Genomic DNA, 26,741 nt, shown 5'->3' on the forward strand with positions numbered 1-26,741 from the left:
ACAAAAACTAGAGCCCTACTGAGCTGTGTTTACCACAGAGGGCACTCTGTGAACGGATCACATTTCACAGAATCTACAGGGAAGCAAGGATGCGTGGACGTACCGTACCAAATGCTCCAGTTTGATTTTCAAAAGTGTTGTGAAGTTTGTGTTTAGTAATATGGAGTGTGGGGAGAATCGAGGGAATAACATTCAGTGATATTTTTCAGTCATGATTAAAACAATCCTTAATTTCAAATACATTCAGACCAAAAAACGAATAATGGGTCGATTAATGAAAAAAAAAAAAAAAAAAAAACACTGCTCATTACTCAACATCCCCTACAGATTAGATCCGGAACAATCGCGTATTGTCAGTGTGACATCATCAGTGTCGATAATCGCCACACACTCTTTCACAAAAAAAGACAACACAAAGTGAGGAAGCTTACCCACGGAACCATAATTACGCGGCGTGCATGGCGCGCGTGCACACAAAGTGCGCAAATTTCGTACAGATTTTTTGTTGTTGTTTTGTTTCGTGTACTGCATGTGTCCATATTGTTCAATCATGCCGAAATTTATGCGCGAATAAAGAGCGTGGTTCATCGGCGAGGAAGAAGACGAAGACGAATTGTTGTTATATGATAATGATATGCTTCTTTGCAGCGCCTCAGCATTTTTTTCTCTATCCGCGAGATGGGATTTAAAATTTGCACGGTGCAACCGCAACATTACTATGGTGTAATCGGCCACGGTAGGAAAGTACCTTTTTTTCTCTTCACCATTCGACTCGTTTCCTCCAACCACAAACAATAACACCACATCACGAAAATTGAACTTTCACATGGTTTTGGTGAATCGTGATGAAGTAATCAGCGTTGCAAACCAATATGGTGCACTTTTGGGATTTGTGGTCTTTTTGTGTGGTGAAAAAACGAAACCATACGCGATGGATGAGTGAATCTTCCGATAACATTTTGTTGGGATATGCACAATGATTTTTTTTTTTTGAAAAAAAGTCAACTAAATCAAATAAATCAAAAAGAACTACCCATTTTTTGCAAAATATCTCCCAATTTTTCCCTCCGTGTCTCATGCAAATTTTCCCACCCATAACGCGCCTCAAAAAAAAAAGCTTGATGCATGCACGGAGGGCACACGCCACGTGTGAACGACAGGAGGACGTTGCAAAACAGCAGATTGGTGGCCACCTTTGTGTTTTTTTTCGCTCTGACTCTATTTTCCCGCGCGCTAAAATGCAAATTTTGGATTGCTTTGTGATGCCATTTTGGGGCGCGCGCGCGCGCGGAAACCCAGTTCTAAGAGTGAAAGTGTGCGGTCGGATTTTTTTTTGTTTTTCGAAAACAAAGCACACGCTGTGTGTCGTGTGGTGTTATTTAGAAACGCGGGTTAATTAGCCGGCCTTTATTGAAATCCGGATAGAGAGCCGAGAGGGGTAGAAATTAACTGGAAATGTGCATTGTGCAGTGAGGAATGCGAATTGTGAAATTTTAACATCTTTTTTTAATGCTGTTGTTCTGAACTGAGCCCAACAAAAATAAACATTTAAAACATTTAGATTGTTTAGGAGACCAAGATAATGTTGACGATTGATTCTCAAATTTTAATTTTATTCAAAAAAAATGTCTTCTCAGGTAATCCAGACACTCACCTATTAAAATGGGGTTTGGCCTAACAGGGCAAATGTCCCCAAATTGGACCACACCCAAAATTCAGAATCGAGATAATCGTTCTCTCAAAATTTATTGAGGGCTCAGTGCCAAAATCGATAGAATAATGGTACCAACTCACACCATCATAACAAATGAGTTCATTCGTTAGTTGAATCAATAAATCTCCAACAAGTGTCATACATCGACTTCTGACTTCTCCATGGTCACCAAGCTGTGGTGGCCGAGGCAGCTAAGTCATTGGATTGGTTTGTCAAAGGTCTCTGGTTCGATTCCCGTTGTCGACACTTTTGGTTTTTTGTTTGACGGATGAACTTTTTTTGTAAATGAACCTCGAGAGAATAGTTCTATCGCCCATCTCGAGCTGTGTTCTCTGCGTCCGTGAATGGTATCACTATTCTCTCGTCTCGAGACCATCATTCTCTCGGACTAGCGCTGCCAGTTTTGGGTGCAAATATCAATTTTGGTTCATTCAAAACTAATTCATTTTAATCGATGTCCATCGATCAATTATGTGCAGGCTTAGCTTATATTCACTCAAAAATGCAATATTGATGAAAAACATAATTTCAAGACACCAAATTTCACGGAACGTGAAAAATTCTGAAATAATCTTCTAAATCATTTGAGCAGTTTTAATTTTTGTATTTTTTAATCCGGCTGAAACTTTTATGGTGCTTTCGGTATGCCCAAGGAAGCCAATTTGCATCATTAGTTTGTCCATATAATTTTCTATACAAATTTGGCAGCTGTCCATACAAAAATGATACACGGCAAAAAAAATGGTGATTTTTAATTTAAGTTTTTGTCATTAAAACTAGATTTGCAAAAAAAAACAAAAACTACTTTTTTATATGTTTTAGGGAACATCAAATGCCAACTTTTCAGAAATTTCCAGGTTGTGCAAAAAATCTTTGAACAAGTTATGTTTTTTTTGAATCAACACTGATTTTTTTTTTCAAAAAATCGAAATATTGGTCGCCAAAAATTTTTAAATTTATTTGCGATGTAAAATCAAATTTGCAATCAAAAAGTACTTTAGTGAATTTTTGATAAAGTGCACCGTTTTCAAGTTATAACCATTTTTAGGTAATTTTTATGAAAAAAGTCGCAATTTTTCATTTTTAAAAATTAGTGCCCATGTTTGCCCACTTTTGAAAGAAATATTTTTGAAAAGCTGAGAAAATTTTCTACATTTTGCATTTTTGAACTTTGTTGATAACGACCTTTCGTTGCTGAGATATTGCCATGCAATGGTTTAAAACAGGAAAATTGATGAACATTTGTGAAATTCTAACAAGTCTAACATTTCAAAAGGGCCAAACATTCAATATTAGACAAAAACATTATTTTTAAGATTTGACTGTTGAGCAATTCTCCACGAAATCGGTCTTTTTTTTTGGAATTTTAATTTTTGTATTTTTTAATCCGACTGAAACTTTTTTGGTGCCTTCGGTATGCCCAAAAAAGTCATTTTGCATCATTAGATTCTCCATATAATTTTCCATACAAATTTGGCAGCTGTCCATACAAACATGATGTATGAAAATTGAAAAATCTGTATCTTTTGGAGGAATTTTTTGATCGATTTGGTGTCCTCGGCAAGGTTGTAGGTATGGATATGGACTACACTGAAAAAAAAATGATACACGGTAAAAAAATTTTTGGTGATTTTTTATTCAACATTTTGTCACTAAAACTTGATTTGCAAAAAAAACCTATTTTTTTTTTTTTTTTATTTTTTGATATGTTTTAGAGGACATCAAATGCCAACTTTTCAGAAATTTCCAAGTTAGGCATAAAAGTCTTTGACCGAATTATGAATTTTTTAATCAATACTGTTTTTTTTTTTCGAAAAATCGAAATATTGGTTGTAAAAAATTTTCAACTTCATTTTTCGATGTAAAATCAAATTTGCAATCAAAAAGTACTGTTAAGTAAAATTTTGATAAAGTGCATACTTTCACAAATTTTAAATCAAGACTAACATTTTAAAAGGGCCAAAAATTCAATATTACGCCCTTTTGAAATGTTTGTCTTGGTCTAAAAATTTTCAAAATATTTTTTTCGAAGAGATCGGAAAATTTCACGAATGTTTCATATTTTAACATTGTAAATATGACCATTAAATGCTGAGATATCAACATTAGAAAATAGTGGGCTGTTAGGGTGAGACTTAGAAAACATCAATTTTCCTGTTTTTAAACACTTGGATGGCAATATCTCAGCAACCCTTGTATCAACAAAGTTCAAAAAAGCAAAGTATAGATAATTTTCTCAGCTTTTCAATAATATTTTTTTTTAAAGTGGGCAAACATGTGCACTAATTTAAAAAAATGAAAAACTGTGATTATTTTTAAAAAAGTTACCTTAAAATGGATTTAACTTGAAAACGGTGCACTTTATCAAAATTTCACTAAAATACTTTTTGATTGCAAATTTGATTTTACATCGAAAAATGAGTTGAAAAATTTTTACGAGCAATATTTCGATTTTTTGAAAAAATCAGTATTGATTAAAAAATTCAAAACTCGTCAAAGATTTTTTGCACAACCTGGAAATTTCTGAAAAGTTGGCATTTGATGTCCTCTTAACTCTTGTAGCCCCAAGGGGGTCAAAAAAGTTGGAAATGCATTTTCACCGGCTCATACAACCCTTGGTAAAAAAGTTGGAAATGCCTTTTTTATTATAACTTATGGTAGACGCATCTGTTTTGGATCTACCTTGTTGGAGGTGATTCTTGACATTCTTCCGGATCGAATGCAACAAGAATCATCCAAATTGGTTGAGTTTTCGCCGAGATACAGCCGGTTGAAGTTGCATTTCCAACTTTTTTGACCCCCTTGGTGCTTCGCGTTAGTTTTGACCCCGTTGGTGCTACAAGTGTTAAACATATCAAAAAATAAATAAAAAATAAAAATAGTGTTTATTTTGCAAATCAAGTTTTAGTGACAAAAAGTTAAATAAAAAATTACCAAAATTTTTTTTACCGTGCATCATTTTTTTTTTCAGTGTAGTCCATATCCATACCTACAACTTTGCCGAAGACACCAAAACGATCAAAAAATTCCTTCAAAAGATACAGATTTTTGAATTTTCATACATCATTTTTGTATGGACATCTGCCAAATTTGCATGGAAAATTATTTGGAGAATCTAATGATGCAAAATGGCTTCTTTGGGCATACCGAAGGTACCAAAAAAGTTTCAGTCGGATTAAAAAATACAAAAAAAAAATGGAATGACCGAAATCTGAGAGAACTTCTCAGTAGTATAACTGTAATCATTTTTGTGATACATTATTTTTAAATTGTTTGAAAATTAGGCTTGAAATTTGAAATTCAGGTTTCATGCAAGTCTCATTTGTGTCTTGTTTTAGGTTAAAGTCAAGTTAATAAAATGTTGTGTTTTTATGATCTCTTCGATTTTTTATTTGAATTTTTTGAATTAAGACTAACATTTCAAAATTGTCACATATTCAATATTACGCCCTTTTAGATTATTAGTTTTTGAGACATTGGTACTAGGAAATAAAAGGCTGTTTGAATGAGACTCAAAAATCTTCAATTTCTTGTTTCTTTTTTAAGTCGCTGTATTTCAGCAATCTGAGCTCTCAACTTCAATGTCTCTTAGACAATTTTATTGAAAATTTTCTCAACTTTTGGAAAAACATATTTTAAAATTAAACTTTAACTGGGTATACCTTAAAATTGGTGCACATTATCAATAAATCTGTTGGTTACTTTCGATTGAAGGTTTGATTTTACTTTAAAAAGTGAGGTTAATTTATTTTCGAGTAAAATTTATATTTAAAAAAAAATACACTAAAAAAACAAAACTTGGCAGAAGATTTTTAGTCCATACTTTTCTTTAGCTCAAAAGTTGCTGGTTCTGAAAATGTAGGACCGAGTTTCAACGGAAACGAAAAAAAAATCAGATGTTGGTTTTCAAAAGGTTTTCAAATCCCAAAAGAAAGGTCAGCCTGCTGTGGGAATCACTATTTTGGTCAGTATGCCAGCACGAAGAAGGAAAAACTAAATCTGATAAAAATCCTCTCGTGTCATCATGAAAGTGCATGTTTCACGGCACGGTTCGTTGCTCCAGCATTGCCTATGGTTATAGCTGTGGGGTGATATATGTGAGGCAGGCGAAACCTGACAGCGCGCGCAGTCCGGCCAAGGCAACACACAAAACCGAACAACAACAACAACAGCAACAGCTCTAGTGAGACTCGGTCGACCTTGAACTAATTAGATCGAGCTGAAGCGTTGTTAATAGAGAAGAAGACGTTGAAGAAGAGCTGGCGAAACAGACACCCAGGTCGCGAGCGAGCTTGAGTTCATGTGTTGAGCCGACTTCCAGGTTTGGACGTCTTGTGTTATGGCGTCAAGTCACGCTTCGGCGGGGACGAGGACGAGGACAATCAGATTCGAGACCACAATGCGATGGCCTAGTTTGGGTGGTAAAGCAGGTCTTCTACCTTATCGACACTTGTCACCCAGAGCGCTGGGAAACAATAGTCGGGCACGTGAAATGGGCAGTCGAGTCATGGTCAATGCGGGAAAACTTTCATTTTTCCTCCACGAGTCTCAATCAGTGAAGACTCTTTTTGCTTTAACAAATTGATTAGGCTAGCGATAAAGCTCTAAACACTTTCGGTTTGGGTTCAATTGAGTTCGATTTTTCGATATCCCGCGTCGATAGATGAGTGCGAAAAAAAAAATAACAAAAAAGTGCAGCGTTTCAAGACTTTCTCAGTGGAAATTTGAATAGCTCAATGGATTCCCGTCCCCTAAAGTAGCTTAACCTGATATCTTCCCAGCGGGATGTTACATACTGCAGTTATTAACTTGCTGCAAGCTGTCTCACTTTGTGATGGTAATTCGATGCCCTGGCGTCAGAGTGAATAAAGATGGATTTTATTGTGGCGTTCCCTAATGCTGGTTTAGTTCATCAACTAGGAAATGTTGAGACGGCTTCCAACATGTCATGCAATAGTAGGTGTAGAATAGCCTTCACATGTTAGTAGGGTGTATGAAATATAATACAGCGTTAAGAAATGAACACGACGAGAAAATGTTCGGACTAGTTGGTAATAGCTCGACATTATTTAATTGCACAGTAGACGATCAGTGGAAGAGTAAAATACATTTGATTGCACCCAAAAATGATGTGAGACCTTTCTCTTCTATTGAAAATCAATAAAAAATCAATTTCTTATTTCTTAAACACTGAACTCAGAGAACTTATTTTCTTTGAAACACTTATTGCTATTGATTTACCAATACCCAGAAAACATCTGAGCAAGCAGATATTGCCGTGGTGTTAATAAATTTGCATCAACCTGAGAAGACACGACTACCAAGTAGTGCGCAACTCGTCAATTGTTTAGACTTTACACACGCCCTCAACTCGTTGGCGTTGCTTCGTTGGGTGTTGATGGTTTCGTACGTGCTCGAGTCGCCGTTGGTAATATTCGCTGATTTGTTCAGCACATCGATTGCGGGTGGTTTACTGTTTCTATAAGGTCAAATCAAACCATCCACATTAACGACCCCCGGGTCTTTTGTGGTCTCTATTGCAAGTTTCTGCTCGAACCTAGGAGTCCGAAGGCTTGAATGGGGAGAGCACCCAAACCTCTTTCTACTCCAAGGAAACCTTCTACCCCAGTGTTTGAACTGACGACCTTTGGATTGCGAGTCCAACCGCCGCCAGCGATTCCACCGCAGTAGGCTTGGTTTGGTGTGTTGTTTGTACTTATGGCATGGAGACGACTCCTACACCTGGAATGACTTAACGGCCTAACAACCAAGGCCGGGACCGACATTTTTACTTCCTCATCCGATGGAAGGTTGCAGCAGATGGGAATCGAACCCAGAATCATCCGCTTACAAAGCGGACAGCGTAACCATTCGGCCACGCACTGCCACCATTCTATAAGGTGCACTGTGCAAAAAAAAAATATATATTACAAAAAATATCAAAATTGAAATTATGAGCAATGGTTTCAACACTTATTTGAAAAAAAGAGTTTTTTTAAATGCATGATGCAAAGATTTGTTTCAAAATTTCTAGTATTGACGAAATATATTTTTTGTGGTGTTTTTTTTTGTGCTGAACATTGGAATTTCATCAAAAAATTAACATCAATGCAATAAACATCCATTTCAGATTGTTTTCAGTTCTTCTTCAGACTAAATCCGATAATAAAAAATAAAAACAAAAATTGGGTCTAAAATATAAAATGAAAAGAAAAATTATCATTTTTTGTGATCTTTCCAAAAGCTAAGCATGATTTTTTAAATTTTTAAATTTTAAGTAGTTTTGGAGATACCGTAAGTTGAAATTTACAGGCTTATCAGGTGAAACTTAGAAAAATTCAATTTTCATCGATTCCAATTCTTTTTGAGTTTGTAAAATTCAGCTTTTCATTTTTTTAGAGATGCTTTTCTTTCATTCATTGCCATTACTTTTATAAACTCAAAAACCTAAAAAAAATGAAAGTTTATGCCTAAAAATAGTTATATTAAAAGTTCAATATTTTTTAGTCCAGATTTTCGATACCTTCAAAAAAAAAATTCTGAAAAAAATCATTTTTCCTAAACCAGATTTTGCACCATCACACACTATGTCCTAGTAACATTTTTAAACTTACAGGTATGCTGATTATAAAAACCCCAATAAAATTCAAAATAAAAGTTTTAAAATCGTGAAAAAATTGGGCAAAGTTGCGAACTACTCAAGAGATACTCAGTGTTGCCTAATTAGCCCTTGTTTTTTGATAATCGATGTCTTTGGAACTGAAAATTTGATTTCCAATGTGAAAAAAGATAAATTTTGTTGATTTTTTTGTTCTTCCATTTTTTTTTTTCTAATTTCGTTATTAAGATTAAGATTAAGATTAAGATATTTTAAATGGGCTTAAAACACTTCATTAAAATTTTCAAATACTTGGCAAAAAAATAATTTTTAATGAAAAAAGCAGAAAATTTTATAAAATTTTCTTTTAAATCATTGCAAATCGAATCAATTGTTTCCGTTTTTTCAGCATGTTGAAAGATTAAAAAAACCCTGAGAAAAAACTTTTTTTTTCAACAAATAGTTTTCACCAGGGCTGCGGAGTCGGGTCATATTTCAAACGACTCCGACTCCGACTCAGACTCCGGCTTTCTCAGATTAGCTGACTCCGACTCCGACTCCGGCTCCGGCTTTGAACAAATGGTTGGCTCCGACTCCAACTCCGACTCCGGCCTACCAACTCTAGCCGACTCCGACTCCGACTCCAGCTTTCAACAAATGGTTGCCTCCGACTCCGACTCCGACTCCACATGTTTTTAAATGTTTCAAAAGTTAGTTAACTATTATTAGTTAATTATTTTTAAAACATTGATAAATAGGATTATTTAAATACTCTCTAAGCGTCATGTTTTTTTCAAGAAAAATAAGTTAAGTAAAAGTAAAGTAAAGTAAATAAACGGAAAAAAGTTTCAAGGTTACAAGTTTTATACGTTATGGAAACAGAAATCAAAAAATATCTTCAGTTTTAGAGGCATTTTGAGAAGAACAGTTTTGTAAGTAAATTTGGATTTACTTGCTTAACCTCAAATTTGAAAATATTTTTTTTTCAAAGCTAAAAAATTTAAATATTAAATTGTTATTTTTGAATGAATAACTAAAAGAAATCTGGCCTTAATGATCTATTGAACATAAAAATTCAATTTGCTCACTTTCAGGCTGACATTTGTAAGAAGCACAGAGATAGGCACTTTGTTTTTTAAATGACAATTTTAAACGAAACTTTTTTTTGTTTTTTTTTTTTTTTTTTTTGTTAAGACGTACATGGACATCACGCCATGGCTGAAGGAGATTATTATTGCAAACCAATGTATCTAAACAATTTCTTCGTGGAAAAGACGCTTAAGATGTCCTTTTCAAATATCTGTGACATGGAAAATATTTTAACCTGGAAATTTTTAATTTATTTTAATTTTAAAATTTTATATAGTTTAAAAAGGAGGTGCACGATACTTCGTGAATCTTCAATTAAAACGAAGCTTTATGAATGATCTTGCGCCTCCATCAAAATATATGAAAAAAACTTAAAATATAATAAAAAACCAATATCCACAAGTAAAATATTTTCTAGGTCACAAATATTTCATTTTTTAAGGTACATTGATTTGCAATGATTATCACCTTCCGTCATATTGGCGTAAGACATACAGTATGAGAAAATTCGTACCAGTTGATAATATTTTGATTCTGTGTTTTTTATTCATAATATTTGAAAAATAAATTAAAATCCTATATTTTGTTCTATACATTTTGTTTTGTTCTATACATTTTTGTACTGAATTCTTGAGATTTTTTCAACGATAATTTGCAACGATATAAAAATAGTTTACCTAAAATCAACATCAACATCAACAATCAATGATTATTTCAAATTTGTTGCTACTTCTTTTGACATTTTTTGTTAGTTTAAATTATTTTAAATGCAACATTTTGATTTTCTTGTACTCAGCTATAAACAAAATGCGCATGTTGAGTTCCAAGTAGGAGATTGTTATTATCGTTGATTATTTGTTACAAAAGTTAAACTGCCAGTGACTCTATTTACAATCTTTTTATGTACCTCGTAATTTTTTGTGACTTTGTGTGTACTTTTTCAGAAATAACTGGATGAAGTTTGGTCAAATTTGAATTGAAAGGGAACATAAATATAGTCTGACTACATAACCAATATTTTTTTATTATTTTATGAATTATGATACTACATACTTGGGTAAGAGGTTATCATTTAGTGATTATAGTGTAATAACACAATTACAGCTTTTCAAACACAATAAAAAGCTTCAAATACATAATGGCATCTGATAAATCAATTAAAAATATAAGTTGTTTCGTAAATTAAGCTGTTATATAGGAAATACTGAACAATAAAAAAAACATATTTTTTGTTAAATTTAAGATAACTCCGGCTCCGATTCCGACTCCGGGTTATCAGAAATCTTCGGCTCCGACTCCGACTCCGACTCTAGCTCATAAAATTTAGCCGACTCCGGCTCCGACTCCGACTCCAGCTGTTCGAGTTTTGACGACTCCGACTCCGACTCCGACTCCAGGTCCCCAAAAAGACCCGACTCCACCGACTCCGGCTCCGACTCCGACTCCGACTCCACAGCCCTGGTTTTCACTACCCGCATTCCGATGGACAAAGCCAAAAAAAATTATAGGCAAATTTCTTAGTTTTTCGAAAATATTTTATTTAGGGATGCTTTTGCTTCATGGAGTATTTTTAAATTTCAACAAGCTAAATATATATGTTTTTTAAATCACCTAAAAATTACAGTTATTTGAAATTACACCTTATCAAAAAATGAATAAAGTAATTTTAATTTGCATAGACTTAACCAAAAATTCAAAAAAAAATTTTTTTTGAGATTATGATTTTGTTCATAAAAAAACAAAAACCGTGGAATTTTCTCCTTGTGCCCATTTTTGCCTTCCTCACCTTACTGAGGAAAGACTATAAAATCACTCGGAAAATGAACTTTTTAATTAGACCTCCTAGACCTACCTTCATTTGTACGTATCGACTCAGAATCACCAGCTGAGCAAATGCCTGTGTGTTTGGCTGTATGCCGGAATGGTTTTAATCGATCCGTGTTAACGTCCCCTAAGTTGCTATTTAAATTCATGCAGTTTTATCATGTATTTAAAAAAGTAATGTTAAAAAAACTGTTCATATTAAATTAAAATTTTGGTAAAAAGGGTGGTTTTTTTCATGAAACCCTCACATGTTATATATTTTTAGAAAGCATATGAGAAGACCTTTTAGGTGAAGTAAGAATTTTCAAGATCTGACTTACCTATCAAAACTTACAAGCAGTTTAAAAAATGGTCTGAATTCACATAACCTCAACTGGTCGGGTCTGATCCCCACGAAAAAGCCGTGCAGAGGGATGCCATTTTCCTCAAAGGCCGTGTCTGTATAATCTTGAAAACGTGTACACAAAAAGCATGTACCGAAGTACGGAAAACCTACTGTTACTTTGGCATTGACTCGACCATTTTCACAGCGGCGAGATAGCCGAGCGGGTTGGGGCGCGTACTTGGTAATCTGAATATGACTCTCGCCGGATTGATGTTATTTTTGGGGTGAGTAGACTTGATTTTTTCTTCGGTACATGCTTTTTATGTACACGTTTTCTCATACAATATTACATGCTTTTGCTCACAAAGGTGATGTGCATGCTTTTGCATGCAATTTTACAAAGATTCTTTTTACTGTGTGGACAACCTTTTTATTTGAATAAAAAAAAATAGGAAGACAAATATTTTTGGAAAACGCTGAGAATTGGGTACTAAAGCCCTATGTCAATTTTTATGTACAGCGGTAAAAAACACGATAAAAAACCATTTCTGATCACTTTTTTTCATTTTAATGCAAAATTTTTTTTTGACAAGACAACATTTTTTCGATGGATCAACTATGGTCCCCTTGGAACGAGCTGTCAAGTAGGAGCTTTTCTGTCAAGAAGGACCGCGAGGTTAATTTTTCAAAATCGATTTAAAAATCCATTTTAAACTCTTTGTGCTCGTACAAAGGGTCATTGTACTCAGAAAAATAAACTTTAACGCTGTAAACAATAATATCAGCAATCTATGCTTCATTTTAGGACTCAATTACAAAAAAATGAGTATTGGTTTAATTTTTAATTGAAATAAAAAAAGAAAAAAAAACAAAAGTGCTGTGGCTGCGCTACTGTTTACAAAAACCCCTCTCTCTGCCAACCAGCCACATCTGTAGACAGTGCCTGGTGAATATACACAATCTGTACCAAACCAACTCTTTGGTGGTGAACTCATTTGCAAATGAAAAGATGCGAAATTCGCGGCTGGTTCGTGTGCTGTTGCAGTAATAATTGTTGGGCCCCCGCCCATTTGGAAATGTGGTGGGCGTTTGTTGTGGTGTTGCACATGTGCGTGCATACAAATTGACAGGAAATCGGTGTTTTGACGAGCGTGGAGCAGTTGTTTGCTGATTTTGGCATTTTATTGCGTGTTTGGTTCAATTTATATCACCTTGCTTGATCAAGCTTTGACGAGTTCACCCGTCCAAATCGCGTCGTCTTTGTCACGATCGTGATAAGTGTCGTGACTTTGACCTTTAAAGGTAGCTTCTCAGGTGATAAAATCTACACCTCACGACACAGCCCAAAAATGTCACCTCTGTCCGTCTGTGACGGCAGGTCATCAACGGAATCGCATCAGCTCAAATCAGTTCTTCGAAAATGTCATCGCACCACAAAGTGGATCGCCGCTTTTATTACCTAAATTAGTCGCTCGTCCAAGGGATCATCACCATCAGCAAGAAGAGACAAAGACCGGTCGACCACACCGCCGTCGACTGTCAAGTTCTTTGACCGTGACTTTTGTGTTGTACTTCCTCACGACGACGACGACAGCGGACGGAAGCCCCGCTTTTTTGCCTTTTCTGAGCACCGATTACCGTTCATCAAGCATGTCGCGATCGTCGTCGTGGTGCGACCACAAATTCTGACACACACGGCCGCTACGAGAAATTCGTGTTTGGACATCGTGGGGCACGACTCGACTCTTCGGGGGGGAACTTAATTCAGGTAGCTTAAGTGATTAGTCTTGTTTGTGGTTGTTGTCGCCGAACCTCGTCCTCGTCCACTTTGACTCCAGGTTGAAGATATTCAACTCAACAGAACCACTTCCGTGATGATATTTTTCCCAACTCGGTGGTGCATGTTGGCCCTTTAGGTGGCGCAGGTTTAAGGCAATGAGCAATAGTTTTAAAAATTGAATCAATTTTTTTTATTTATTTTTTATTTTCTTGAAATATTTTGTATCATTAGGTGACACATGCCCAGAGTAAATTTTGGTCATTTTTATGTGTAAGAATTTTTTTCCATTCGCATTCGCATGGAGATGGTGATCTTAGCGGGTTGCAGACTGGATTTCGTCATGTATGTGTGATAATTGTCCAGCCCAGGTTGCTTAGGAATTGATTAGTGGGAATTAAAACCAATTCTACCAGTACAGGACATGTAGCACCATGAAAGCCATCCATTGCTGGCCGCTCCCATCTCCACCATACACCGGGAGAGGAATAAGGATTAGGAGCACGGGAAGTGTTGATGCTGAACTTACTTAGAAAAAGGTAGCGAAACTGCAGGCTCTTTTTCCCAACCTTATTGTGGAACTCGATCAAACTGAGCGTGTGATCAAATTTAATCGAATTTAAACAACAAGGATGTGTAAGTGTCGCGTGGAGTTGGTAGTTGTGATGGGTAAAAGTCTGGGATTCGCCCTAAGCAAGCGATACGACCATTGGCATAAATGAAGTTAACTGTTAGATTTTTATTCTCAAGGCAAGCAATCGGATGCTGCTGTTGAGACAATTCCCGGTTAGATTGAGTGGGGTTTTATTATTTTAACAGGGTTGAAAATTTATTCTCAAAGCAAGCAGTCGGATGCTGTTGCCGAGGGCGTGTTATTATTATTTCAGTGTATTTTATATTTTTATCCCGGCGCGAATATTTGTTTGAGATCTAATCTTAGACAGCCGGCTGTGGAAAGATATGATCCATGCGCCTAAAAAATCATCATTTAATCCAAAACGATTCATTTTTTTAGTTAACGCAAAGATGAAGTTATAAATACAAAATAATCTAGAAAATAAATAAGTCGAGAATTCGCAAGTGTTAAATTCAATAACTGTGACGCGTGCAGTGTTAAGTACTTTAACATTAATTATTGATTAATTCTAATAACTCTTATTTTGAATGGCGGAAAATGCAATTGCAGCGAGTGAAAGAACAAGCATTCCGGTTCAATGACCTATCAGATTCGAACGAGATACGCCTAGTTTTGTGAATCAATTGTAGATTTTTTTCCCTGAATGGCTGAAAATTTGAACTATTGTAACAACAACACAATCACACCATTCTTCATACATTAATGAATCATTTTGAAAACTATTTAATTATTTTTTGCTCAAGTGTTCCATTTGTCATTCATTTTGGCTAATAAAAAGCGTCTCAATTTTCGCACAAAATTGAATAAATATTGATAGAAAATTTGTGTTGAATAATTTTAGCATTGAAATTTAATTATATCATCTGCTTTTGATTAAAACATGATCATTTATTTTACAAGTGCACATTAAAGTAAAATGTTGTATGCAAGTTTTAAACCAACCTTGCCACAACGAAAAAACCATGATCCATTCAAGTGACAGTAAAGATTCAACCAACCACACTCTCTCATTCTCATTTTCGCACTCACACTACACGACTACCTACACATAAAAACCAACACCAATACACCATCACAAATTCAGAACGAGATGTGTAAGATTTTTTTTCCAGTCTCAAAATATTTTTTTTAATTTTTATTTATTGAGGTTAAATAACCTAAAAAAGTAAAGTTTCTTACCTTGTTCTAGAATTTTCCCATAATTTTAGTGGTAAAATTGGATTTACACATAAAATATGTAACTTTACACTGGTAAAATCACATATTTGTTCTTAGTATACTGCTGATATTTTAAATTTTGCTGTGTATTGATATTTTCAATGTGTTTTATACCTTTTAAAAAAGTTCGCAAACCCTTGTGCAAATTTTCAACATCAAATTCGATTTTTGCGACCCTTATTTTATTCAAATTTTAGTGGTTCATTACCTGTTACACCATTATTTTTTAATCGTCGTATAGATTTTGTATTCGTCATATAGATCGGCCATCTTGGATTATTTTTTTTTCATTTTCATAAAAGAAATTCAATGTTTCTTCGTGCTATTTTTTATGTTCAAGGAACTTTTACAAAAAAAGGGTTTTTCAAAACTATAAATTATACAATTATCTTTTTGTTCAAAATAATTTAAAAAAGTACATTTTTTCAAGGTTGTTAATCGATAAAATTTTCGTCGATAACGATAATAGTTCGCGTCGGGACGATAACGATTATCTTTCGTTATCGTTATTTAGATAATTCTATCGGCGATAATCTTATCGCCGATATTGAACGATAACTAATTTTTGTAATCATTCTAAAATTGATTAATTCAACCATACCATGTTAAATTTTCAATGCTTTCACTAGAATTTAGTTTTTGAAAATCTAGTAAGTCTCAAAGTTTAAACATCTGGAGTATTTTTTGAAAAGGTCTAATAAACCAAATTTTGAGTTTTTGCTTTTTGGGTGTTTTTGAAACCGCCTTGAGTCAGGGGTATCAAAAAACACCCAAAAAGCAAAAACTGAAAATTTGGTTTATTGGACCTTTTCAAAAAAACTCCAGACATGTACTCAAAATTGTTAACAGAATACCGTATTTTTTCGAAAATACTCTAATTTTCATAATTTGCTTATTTTGCTTAACCAAACGAAGCAAAATTTTGTATGTTTCATTCACTTTATTGAAATATTTTTGTAAAATACTAAAATATCCACAAAATACGGTATTTAAAAAAAAAATATAAAATTTTCAAAATTTGCAATATGGGTATTAAACAAAGCGAAAATTTACATGTTTCATACATACATTCAAATTGTGCATGCTACATATCATACAAAATTTGCCTAGTTTGATACCCATATGTTATTTAAAAAAAAAATGAGTATTTTCGAAAAAAATACGGTATAATGTGAAAATATTTGAATAAAAGATTGATATTCTTGAGAAAAAAGTTTAATTAAAACGTTCGCATTTAAATTTATCAAAAGAGTACTTTCTAAAAAAATTAAAGAGTATTAACAGTTATATTTTTTATTTCATCATTTTAATAATTCAGCAACACAATCTAAATTGGCTTGTCAGGATTTTTAAACAAAATGTGCATTAAATTTGTTTTTTATTACGTTTTTCCGTATTAAGTGCTAAATCGTTGTCACTAAAGGGTAAATTCTCGCTTTAATCGGAATCTCCTAATCGCCTGAAAAGTCATGTTTTGTCGATCGCTCCCGGAATGACAACAACCGATTAGCGGGGCGATCTTTGCCACATCTCAAGTGATACCCCTACTTCCCTATATCGATGCTGCAAAGTATTTGGCATGTTTCGCTTTTCTTTTCGCTAACTTTTTCTCGATTATCGTTAAATTTAATGACCAGTAGCGTCGGCGTGAGAGAAAATTTTCTGAACGAGGAGGTGATATTTACTCGCGATGGGTTTTAAAATCAAAAGCGCACTCATTATCGAGAACTCCAGGTTTGTGTAGCTTAACATGCACTTAGTGGGAAAGTTGTGAAAATGAGATTCAGTTACAAATTTATGTGCTTGAGGAAGCTTAAGTTTGCCATTTAGGGCGCTTTTGTAATTATCTAAAATCTCAATCTAACAAAAAACTCCTTTTAACAAAAAAAAAATAAATAAATAAATACCATATGGCCCCGACCCAAGTCCAGCTGATCTCGAAAAAAGCAAACCTCACATGACTCACAAAGATGTTTATTTTTGGCGGCGATTCGCCAATCTGATTACTTTCAAGTTTATCTTCTCCATGCCCCTGGCAACTCTCGCGCTTGACCGCGCCAAAAACCGTGCCGAATTGGAGGTCGTATAGATTTTGTTTTTGCTTTTGCTTTTTTTATGGCAAAACCTCAAACCACATTCGTCTGGATGTGATGATGGATGCTCTCACGATGTGGCCACCAGTTTTTTTTTAAATGTTTATGATTCTTTTTTTTTGTTGTTTTGCTCTGATAGAGACGAATGAATGGCGTACGAGTTGATTACTTTTCTGGGTATTACTTTAACGACTTTTCTCACTTCAGTCACATTAGAATTCCTTACCATAATGCAGTAGCTGCTTGAGCTTGAATAACCCAAGTTGCGATTCCGGAAACTGAAACTGAGCTCACTTTCCCCGTGGTGGAATCATTATGAGGCAAGTTTATCCACACAGCTTACAGCCTGTGAAATGTGACACTCTCTAAGAGGGATAATATTAACGAGCGATGATGCCCCGTTGGCGATGCACTTTTGCACCCATCAACCGTCCGCCGGTCATAGATATCGAAAGTTCATTTATTTTTCTTTTCCCATCTGTATTGCATCAACTCGGTGGAGATGGACGGAAAGTCTGTACTTAAGTTAATCAGTTATTTCATGGAATGAACAATCCATTAAAAATAAGCTCTTGCCCTGCCCTGTTTTATGATTTGTTCTGGAACATATTTTAACTAAATTTTAAAAAACTGTCAATTTAACTGGAAAAACGACGAAAATCAAAAAAACTATTGAAAACTAGAACTACAGAATATAAGTAAAAGATGCTGAGGAGGTTTTTGAATATGCCTGATACTTAATACAAAAGTCAAACGAAACACAATGACACAATTGAAATACTGAAACTTTAAGAAGAAAACGATAAAAGTATAGAGTTGTTAAGTATTTATCAGAATAAGATGGAACAAAGAAAAAACAGCACTTTTTATCAAACCTGGAATATTTTTTTTTGTTTTTAAAGATTCATTGTGACTTTTACGGGGTCAAACATCTCAAGAAACGGAAATTTTTCATCAAATTTCCTGGGAAACCCCTGGAATTTTCGGGAAATTTGAAATTAATTGGAAAGCGTGTAACCTGCCACTCATAACTCAGACAAGCAGATGATTTTATGTCCGAGAAAATAAATAGGTGTGTTCCCCTAGACATCCCAAATTTAATAAAACATTGAAGTTGTCTTTGTCTTATCATAAATTTATACTCCACTACTCTCGACAACACGCACACAATACACGATCGTCGTCAGATCACCCATAGACAAGTGTTGGGTGTTCTTATCCGCGTAATCCCCTTCGCGCGCCACGACTGAAGCGACTACACTCTCACCTACCGGGTTGAAACAAGTGCACATTAGACGGGTGTCATGTGCAAATGGACGAAACTCAACAGCAGAAGGCCGATCGAGGTTCTAGCACAACCACACTAGTAGCCAACACTAATACTCGCAGTGCTCCACCGTGAAACTGTTATCTCTACAATCACGCGACTGTGTAATCCCGCGGGAGAGAGTGAGCTACCGAAGCCGATTGCGAACCGATATAGGCGTGGGGTGCACTAACATCGACATCAGTTACCAGTTGAAAGTCAAGCAGACCGGTTCTTCGTTCTGGAGGCCCACGAGACTCGTCCGGAGAAGTGTGCAAATTAGGAGTCTGACTGGTGTACGTGGTTGACCGCGTGGTCGCTAGTGGATCTTTTGTTATAACTTAATTTTCTATCTTGATAGAGCGTGGCTGGCCTAAGAAGGCCAATACTTGATCTGCGGCACTGTGTTTAACAGCCACGAGGCCACAGTGGGCAGGTAATCTTGATCTTGCCCTAGTTAGGTGGAAGTTGACCGATATTTAATTATGCTTAAACATGTGTAGTGATAGTCGCAACATCGAACGCAGTTTGCACCGCATGTGCAGGGAGAACAACTACTGCCTGTGTGTAACTACAATGGAGCTTGTCGAGTAGATTGAATCGACACAGGAGATCGGTAAGCAGGCCTGAAATGACCGGAGTGAAGAACTAGCGAAGTAGTGACTGTAACTAACGCCACCCTGTGCCGGCAGGCCTTCTATTCTATCCATATTCAACTCTAATTTCACCATGTCGGCTGGAGCCGTGATGCTGTGGAACGTGTCGTGGTTGGCGTCCTGCTACGGTAATACGGCGGGGAACGCTGGGGATGACCGGTGTGGAATACTGGTCACCGTCGCGGATTTTGCCCGGGCAGTTCATCGAAGAAGCCGCAGCCGCCGTGGGATACACGTCACACACACACACGCCCCACACCTAGATTAGGCCCGCCAACTAGTTCATAAGGACGTCACCTAGTTGTAAGATCATCGCAATAGATGTAAGTAAACGCAAATCTCCCTTTTCTGTCTTTTTCTTGTTTGTGAAATTTGAATGTTTTATTGGTTTGGGAGGGCTTGATTTGTTACTGGGTTCCATTGGAAACGGACCTTAAGATGGTTTGCTTCTTTGGGGATTGGGGACGGGAGACCAATACCAACGCAACTTCTTAATATTTCTTTTGCTCTTGTCTCATGTGTACTTCAAAAATGAGGAAGTGACAAGCGTTCTGATTAAAATTTGGAACAAAATTATTTGAACAGCAATTTTAATGATAGTTTTTTGTATTCTTTGAGCATATTTGAGATTGAATCCTTTCTTAGCATAATGTAACACCAATAGGCCGTCAAAAAAAAAATGAAATGTTGTAAAATCTTTGGTGCTCACCCCTAGAATGATAGATTAGGATGTCAGGAACAATGTTTTCATATAACAATAAAATCCCAAAAATGGTTTACAAATCGCGCGCGGAGCTTGAATGAAAAAAGTGCACTTTTAGAGTATTTTTCAGAAATGCGCGTAACAATCATACTAAAGTTATTCAAATTTGGTCGCCTTGAGCTTCAAGTTATAGTTTAATGTCCCCTGAAAAAAATCCTGTACAGACATAGTCCATTAAAGCTTGTGTTTGGGCATGGCAGGGCGTTTTAGAGAAAAAAAAATGTATTTTTCAGCTAAAAAAAATTCAAAAATCACTTCCCATAACGAGCCAACAAAATTTGCAGCCAAAACTAATGCATTCAGCTTATAGGAAATTTTAGGGAGATGATTTTGCTTTTTTAACATTCAATTTACGTTCACGCAAAGCCGAGATATTTGCATTTTAGTAAACAAAAATTAACGAATTTTCTAAATTCTTAGTATACAAGCGTTTTTAGCATAAAACATTTTCTATACTATGATTACAAACGGGAAAGCATATATTTCGGATATTTTTTTTGCACGCTCAAAAACGATATTTATCAATTGCATTTCATGTAAAACATAAGATTTTTTCACAATGTGACGTAAACGACAAATAATCATAAATCAAAATTAATTTTATTAAAGTACATATCTCCAAGCTGTAAACTTGATTTTTTTTCCATAAACATTCGAATTCATCTATAAAAAAATTTTTTTTTGTTCAAAAATAGTTACCCATTAGAGCACCAATTATTCCTTAAAGAGCTCTTCAAAACGTAATTTTTAATTTTCATTCCATAATATCATAATTTCTGTTGACCAACAAATAACACATCCGTGAGATGAAATTTTCAGAAGAGCTAGTTAGTTAAATAGAACATTAAATTGAGTTGAATTAAATCAAACAAAAATCTTTATTTTATTCCAATACAAATAAGTTCCAAAAAGTTAAGAAAATGTACAATCCGCTTGAATTTTGGGATTTTTTTTTAATTTCCCGGGAAACGGAAATTTTTTTTTTTGGACGCTCTTATTGTAACAATGAAAAAAAAAGTATTTTTTTGTGGTTTTTTATTTCACTTTTTGTCACTAAAACTTGATTTGCAAAAAACACTATTTTTATTTTTTTTTTCGTTTTCTGATATGTTTTAGTGGACATCAAATGCCATCTTTTCAGAAATTTCAAAATGGGCAAACAATTTTAGACCGAGTTATGATTTTTTGGATCAATACATTTTTTTTTTCAAAAAAATGAAATATTGGTCGCAATTTTTTTTCAATTTCATTTTTCGATGTAAAATTGAATTTGCAATCAAAAAATACTTTAGGGAAATTTTGATAAAGTGCACTGTTTTTAAGTTACAGTTTTTGATGTTTTCTAAGTCTCACCCAAAAAACACCATTTTCTAGTGTCGATATATCAGCAACCAATGGTCCGATTTACAATGTCAAAATATGAAACATTCGTGAAATTTTTTAATCGAGCATAACTTTCCAAAAGGGCCAAACATTCAATATTACGCCCTTTTGAAATGTTAGTCTTAATTCAATTTTTTAAATATTTTTTTTCGAAAAGATCAGAAAATAGCAGAAAATTGTGGGTTTTTTGTGTGAGACTTAAAAAACATGAATTTTCCTGTGTAGTGTAGTGTATCCTTCCATAGCAATGCCGAAGACACCAAATCGATCAAAAAATTCCTTCAAAAGATACAGATTTTTGAATTTCTTAAATCATTTTTGTATGGACAGCTGCCAAATTTGTATGGAAAAGTATATGGACAAACTAATGATGCAAAATGGCTTCTTTGGGCATACCGAAGGCACGAAAAAAGTTTCAGCCGGATTAAAAAATAAAATTAAGAAAAATAGTCCGATTTCGTAAAGAATTGCTCAGCACTGAAATAAAGTAAAAAAGTAAATCTTTCCCTGTTCCTGAGGGGAACACCCTTGAAGAGTATCGGGGCCGGCATTTACAAAGCGGATTCAGTGGCAGTTTCATTCTCAACTTAATGTTAACATGTTAAGGTTAATGTTAACATTCCTTAGGTCGCCTCCCTAAGGTTTCGTGATAAGGTCCAGTTTGTGACGATACACTACCTTCCCTTTACTAAGCAATCGATTCCAGAAGGGAAAAGATCACCAATTGTGTTGGTCCGAGCTGGGATTTGAACCCCGATCTACCGCTTACGAGGCGGACGCGTTACCACTGGGCTACGTGGCTCGGTCACTGAAGTGGATGCTGAAAAATTAAACCTTTCATACACATATGCTGTAGAAAAGTATTACTTTTCAACATCATTTTTATTCAAACGGGTAATTTACAAAATTCTTCTTTTTTAATGCCATTCAAAGAATGTTTTTCTGGATTGTAAAAAATATTGTATGGAACTCTTTTCAAAACTTGATTTTATTCAGCACTCTTCGGTGAACCTCGTTGGAAAATTGCGGCTCGTGCTGAAACAATCTTCTTTTTGCAACTTGTTGCATAACTACTTTTACATTATTTGTGTGTAATGCCACTTCTTCCTCATAAATAAAGGTAAAATTTATTTAAAAAAGGAGTAGTATTACACCATTCAATCGTTACTTCTTAAATCAAAATCATTACATTTTATTCAACTTTTGTTAGACAATTTTAAAATTATATACTGTGACCATATTTTATTTCTCGACTATTTTTTCAAAAGTTCCTATCTACATAGGAAACCTGTGGCGGAAAGGGCCGTTTGAAAAATTACAAAAGAATTATTTACCACGTGGACACTTTTTTGGAAATCTCGAAGCCCCCTCCCCCCCCCCTCCCCCCTTCGTGGACAACTGTCCATACAAAAAAATCTTTTTCGTATGAAGCGTGGACAATCGCCGTACCCCCTTCCCCCAAAAGTGTCCACGTGGTTTATGGATGGTCCCGATTCCATATTTCAAAAAGTTCAAAGAAAAACGATCGTTTATTTTAGTTATAATAGTTACATTTACCTAGACTCATTCCTAAATAAAGGAATACTTCCTTTCCGTTTCATTCAAAACCTACCGGGCGAATCTGACTAGATATTCGCCAGTCAGCCAGCCCCCCGGGCCCGAACCGGAAAGGTCACTGTTCGATAATGGCACACCATCCACAATGACTGACTGAACTGGTGGTGGTTGCGATCACAAGAAGATGCAACCCCCCAAAACAACAAACTCCGACACTGTTGAATAACACTTTTTTTTTGTTTCCATTATGAGTGATGATGATGATTGGCATCGGTTTCGAATGAATGGTGGTGTGGCTTATGTTTCACTTTCTATGGAATAATCGCTGGACGACCATGGGACTCCTTCGCAAGCATGATTGAACAAAATAAAAGTGGAAATAAAATAAAAGGTTTATAGCATAAACCCTATCGGGAAACGGACATTAGTCGTTATCACACTCTCCTAACTTTGTCTTTTGTTATGGTCGTCAAGGAAGTCTTGCTTGGTTCGTAGCCGGGTGTAAATTACGGAACCTTTTTTTATATTCGTTCCGATATCTATTTGTATTCTGCTGCAATCCGAGACCTAGGTGCTAAAAACGGGCACGTTGTAGAATCGCGTGCCCAGCTCCAATCTATCATGATTGACCAACAACGACTGTGGGTTCAACGTGATTGGTTCGTGATTATATCTGTTTACCGATTCGTAATTTATTGCAATGATCCCGCACAACCCTTTTGCCCTTTCGCGCGCGCCTCCTCGTTCAGGTTGAATAATGAAAGTAATTTTCTCTTTTTTTCCGCCTTTTTCTCTATTTTCAGGTACGTGTACTTGTTATGCTTTGAATGAAAGTGAATTTCCGCAAACGACGAGAATGTGTAGCTTTGATGATGTACCAGCCCAACCAACCACTCAAATCCTTCTGCCAAGAACGTGTGCCACTAATCTCTTCAAGACTGCTGACAGTCGCTGGAAGCGCGCGAAACAATGGATTTCCGACGTCGTCGCCGGAACAAAACTAGGTTACCGCCAACTGCCAGCATTTTCCTTTGTGCAAATAAGCCGCTAAAATACCGTCATCACACAGAGGGAGTAGAAAGCAGCTGCTGGCTGTGGATACAAATGATGGAAAGATGCACCGAGCACGATATGAACTCTCACTTTGGTTTGAAGAGCGAGTTCGCGTCTGCCTTTTAAAGAGTGAGAAATGTGCTGCCAGCAGACAAGGGCCATCAATCAGACTGGGATTTTTTTCCCGCGACCCCTCAACCTGCAACTGCAACTTTGACTAACCCAACGAAGAATTATTGGAAAATTCTACACACGGCTTGTGGCCAATCAGGCAGGGTTGCGAAAACGTTTGCTTAACACGGTAGTCAGCGTGCTCATCGAAATCGTCAGCACTAGAAACGGCAGCAGGTGGCAAATGAACTTGAAACCACATCATAATCGAATGAAAACAAGACCTGAATCTCAGAGAAACACGCCAAGCCGTTTTCGTTTCGAATGGTGTGCTGTTTTAGTGCAGCACTTTGTGCTCGTTGTATCTTTCTAAGGAGGAGCAACAACATTGTACAGGCATGCTCGCTGTATGTTGAGAGGTGACCGTGCACGGAGTGACCCCTGAGCTGGGCTCAACTCTGTGCAAGTGCAAAAAAAATATCGGATGCCTACGTGTTTTTGGTTTCTCAACATTTTGAGAGAAAATGTTTCTCCAAATCACTGCTCATGTTTAAATCTTGGGTTGGTTTGTAATGGGTCTTGTCAACCTCCAATATAAATGAAGTCTTCTTATTAAAACAATGACTCAAGCTGGAGTTTCCAGAGATTTTAAGACATTATTGAAATGGTCACAACTCTTTTCAAATATACTCAAAAAAAAAAAACTCAAAAATTTAAACATTGAACATGAAATGATTCCACTTATGTATTAATACCTCGTGACAGTGTTACCAGATAATTGATCATCGTCGGAAAGTTCTTTGTTTACAGCCATATCTCAACAAACAAGTGATTTATGCTGCATATCTGTTTACGAGAGGCAATTTAGATTTCACTAAATGCTCACCATTTTATGCAGTGTTGCCAGATCGTATCAATATTTTCATTCTGGGTAATTCTCCGTCAACTCACACAGCAGTTGCCCCGACCCCTCTTCGATTTGCGTGAAACTTTGTCCTAAGGGGTAACTTTTGTCCCTGATCACGAATCCGAGGTCCGTTTTTTGATATCTCGTGACGGAGGGGCGGTACGACCCCTTCCATTTTTGAACATGTGAAAAAAGAAGTGTTTTTCAATAATTTGCAGCCTGAAACGGTGATGAGATAGAAATTTGGTGTCAAAGGGACTTTTGTGTAAAATTAGACGCCCGATTTGATGGCGTACTCAGAATTCCGAATAAACGTATTTTTCATCGAAAAAAACACTAAAAAAGTTTTAAAAATTCTCCCATTTTCCGTTACTCGACTGTAAAAATTTTTGGAACATGTCATTTTATGGGAAATTTAATGTACTTTTCGAATCTACATTGTCCCAGAAGGGTCATTTTTTCATCTAGAACAAAATATTTCATTTTAAAATTTCGTGTTTTTTCTAACTTTGCAGGGTTATTTTTTTAGAGTGTAACAATGTTCTACAAAGTTGTAGAGCAGACAATTACAAAAATTTTGATATATAGACATAAGGGGTTTGCTTATAAACATCACGAGTTATCGCGATTTTACGAAAAAAAGTTTTGAAAAAGTTGGTCGTCATCGATCATGGCCATTCATGGTCACCCGCGACAGACACGGACGACGAAACAAAGAGAAACGCAAAAAGTAGTTACCCCTTAGGACAAAGTTTCACGCAAATCGAAGAGGGGTCGGGGCAACTTTTCCCGATTTCGTGTGAGTTGGTAGAGAATTACCCTTCTACGAAAAGTCTATTGAATAATCTTATCGTCGATAAAGGACGATAATTCATTTTTAAAATCTTTCTTAAATTTACTTAATCCAACAATATCATATTAAATTTTTTATGCATTTAGGCCGTTGCAAATATTTTTTGAAGTTTATGTCCCTCGACTCTGACCAAAATCGAGGGGGGGGGGCAAAAAAATAAAAAAAAAAGTATAAAAAATGAAATTACGAGCCATGGTTTTAACATTTTAATGAAAAAAGTGTTTTAAAATGCATTATACACCTGTCCAGTTGTTTTGCCATCATTATAGTTTCCAAAATATCTAAGTATTGACGAAAATTTTGTTTTTTTGCGAAAAATGATATTTTTGCGGTGCTGTACATTGGAATTTAATAAAAAAATTAAACAAGCCCAAACATGTCAAATATGATTATCAATGCAGAAAAATGCATTTTAGATTATTTTCAGTTGGTTAGACTTCTCTTTTCATGGACATTTAGAAGTTTTTTGGAAAAAATATATTTTTTGCCCTCTAATTTTTCAAACCAATTTTGAAGGGGAGGGCGACATAAACTTTGAAAAATATTTGCAACGGCCTTACTTACACAGAAAAAAAATGATGGTTACATTAGGGACCTACATAGGGAAATGAAATGTTCTGGGAGAAATTTCAAACACCCAAAGTCATTCAAATTAAAGGTTGAAAAACTTGTAGTTTTTCTTTCGAGCTGGCACTTTTCTTATACCGAACAAGCTCAACCATGACATAAACTACCAGATTATTATCAACAACAGTTTTAAAATACTTGTTATTGTTATAAGTCTCGTTATTTTAAATTGATTCCAACCTTGTTCTTGTATGATCTTGTTTCTCGATTGGAACCCCGATTTGACAGTTCGATTGGAACCCTGAGAGTG

At 35.5% G+C, this 26,741-nt stretch overlaps 1 protein-coding gene and 1 long non-coding RNA gene across 4 annotated transcripts in view; both read left to right on the forward strand.

Moving 5' to 3' along the window:
* Positions 1–26,741, forward strand: part of LOC6039322 (ataxin-2 homolog) — a 122,718-nt gene that overhangs the window by 41,709 nt on the left and 54,268 nt on the right. The gene's annotated exons all lie outside the window — the stretch shown is intronic.
* Positions 18,294–19,575, forward strand: LOC119769755. Of its 2 annotated transcripts, XR_005278511.1 has the most exons (4): positions 18,294–18,877; positions 18,943–19,017; positions 19,085–19,197; positions 19,274–19,575. It is a non-coding gene; the product is annotated as an uncharacterized LOC119769755 (long non-coding RNA). The 2 variants fall into 2 exon arrangements; XR_005278510.1 differs by having other exon boundaries at positions 18,943–19,197.

This window comes from Culex quinquefasciatus, chromosome 3 (assembly GCF_015732765.1).
Source record: "Culex quinquefasciatus strain JHB chromosome 3, VPISU_Cqui_1.0_pri_paternal, whole genome shotgun sequence".
In the NCBI taxonomy this organism is placed as follows: domain Eukaryota; kingdom Metazoa; phylum Arthropoda; class Insecta; order Diptera; family Culicidae; genus Culex; species Culex quinquefasciatus.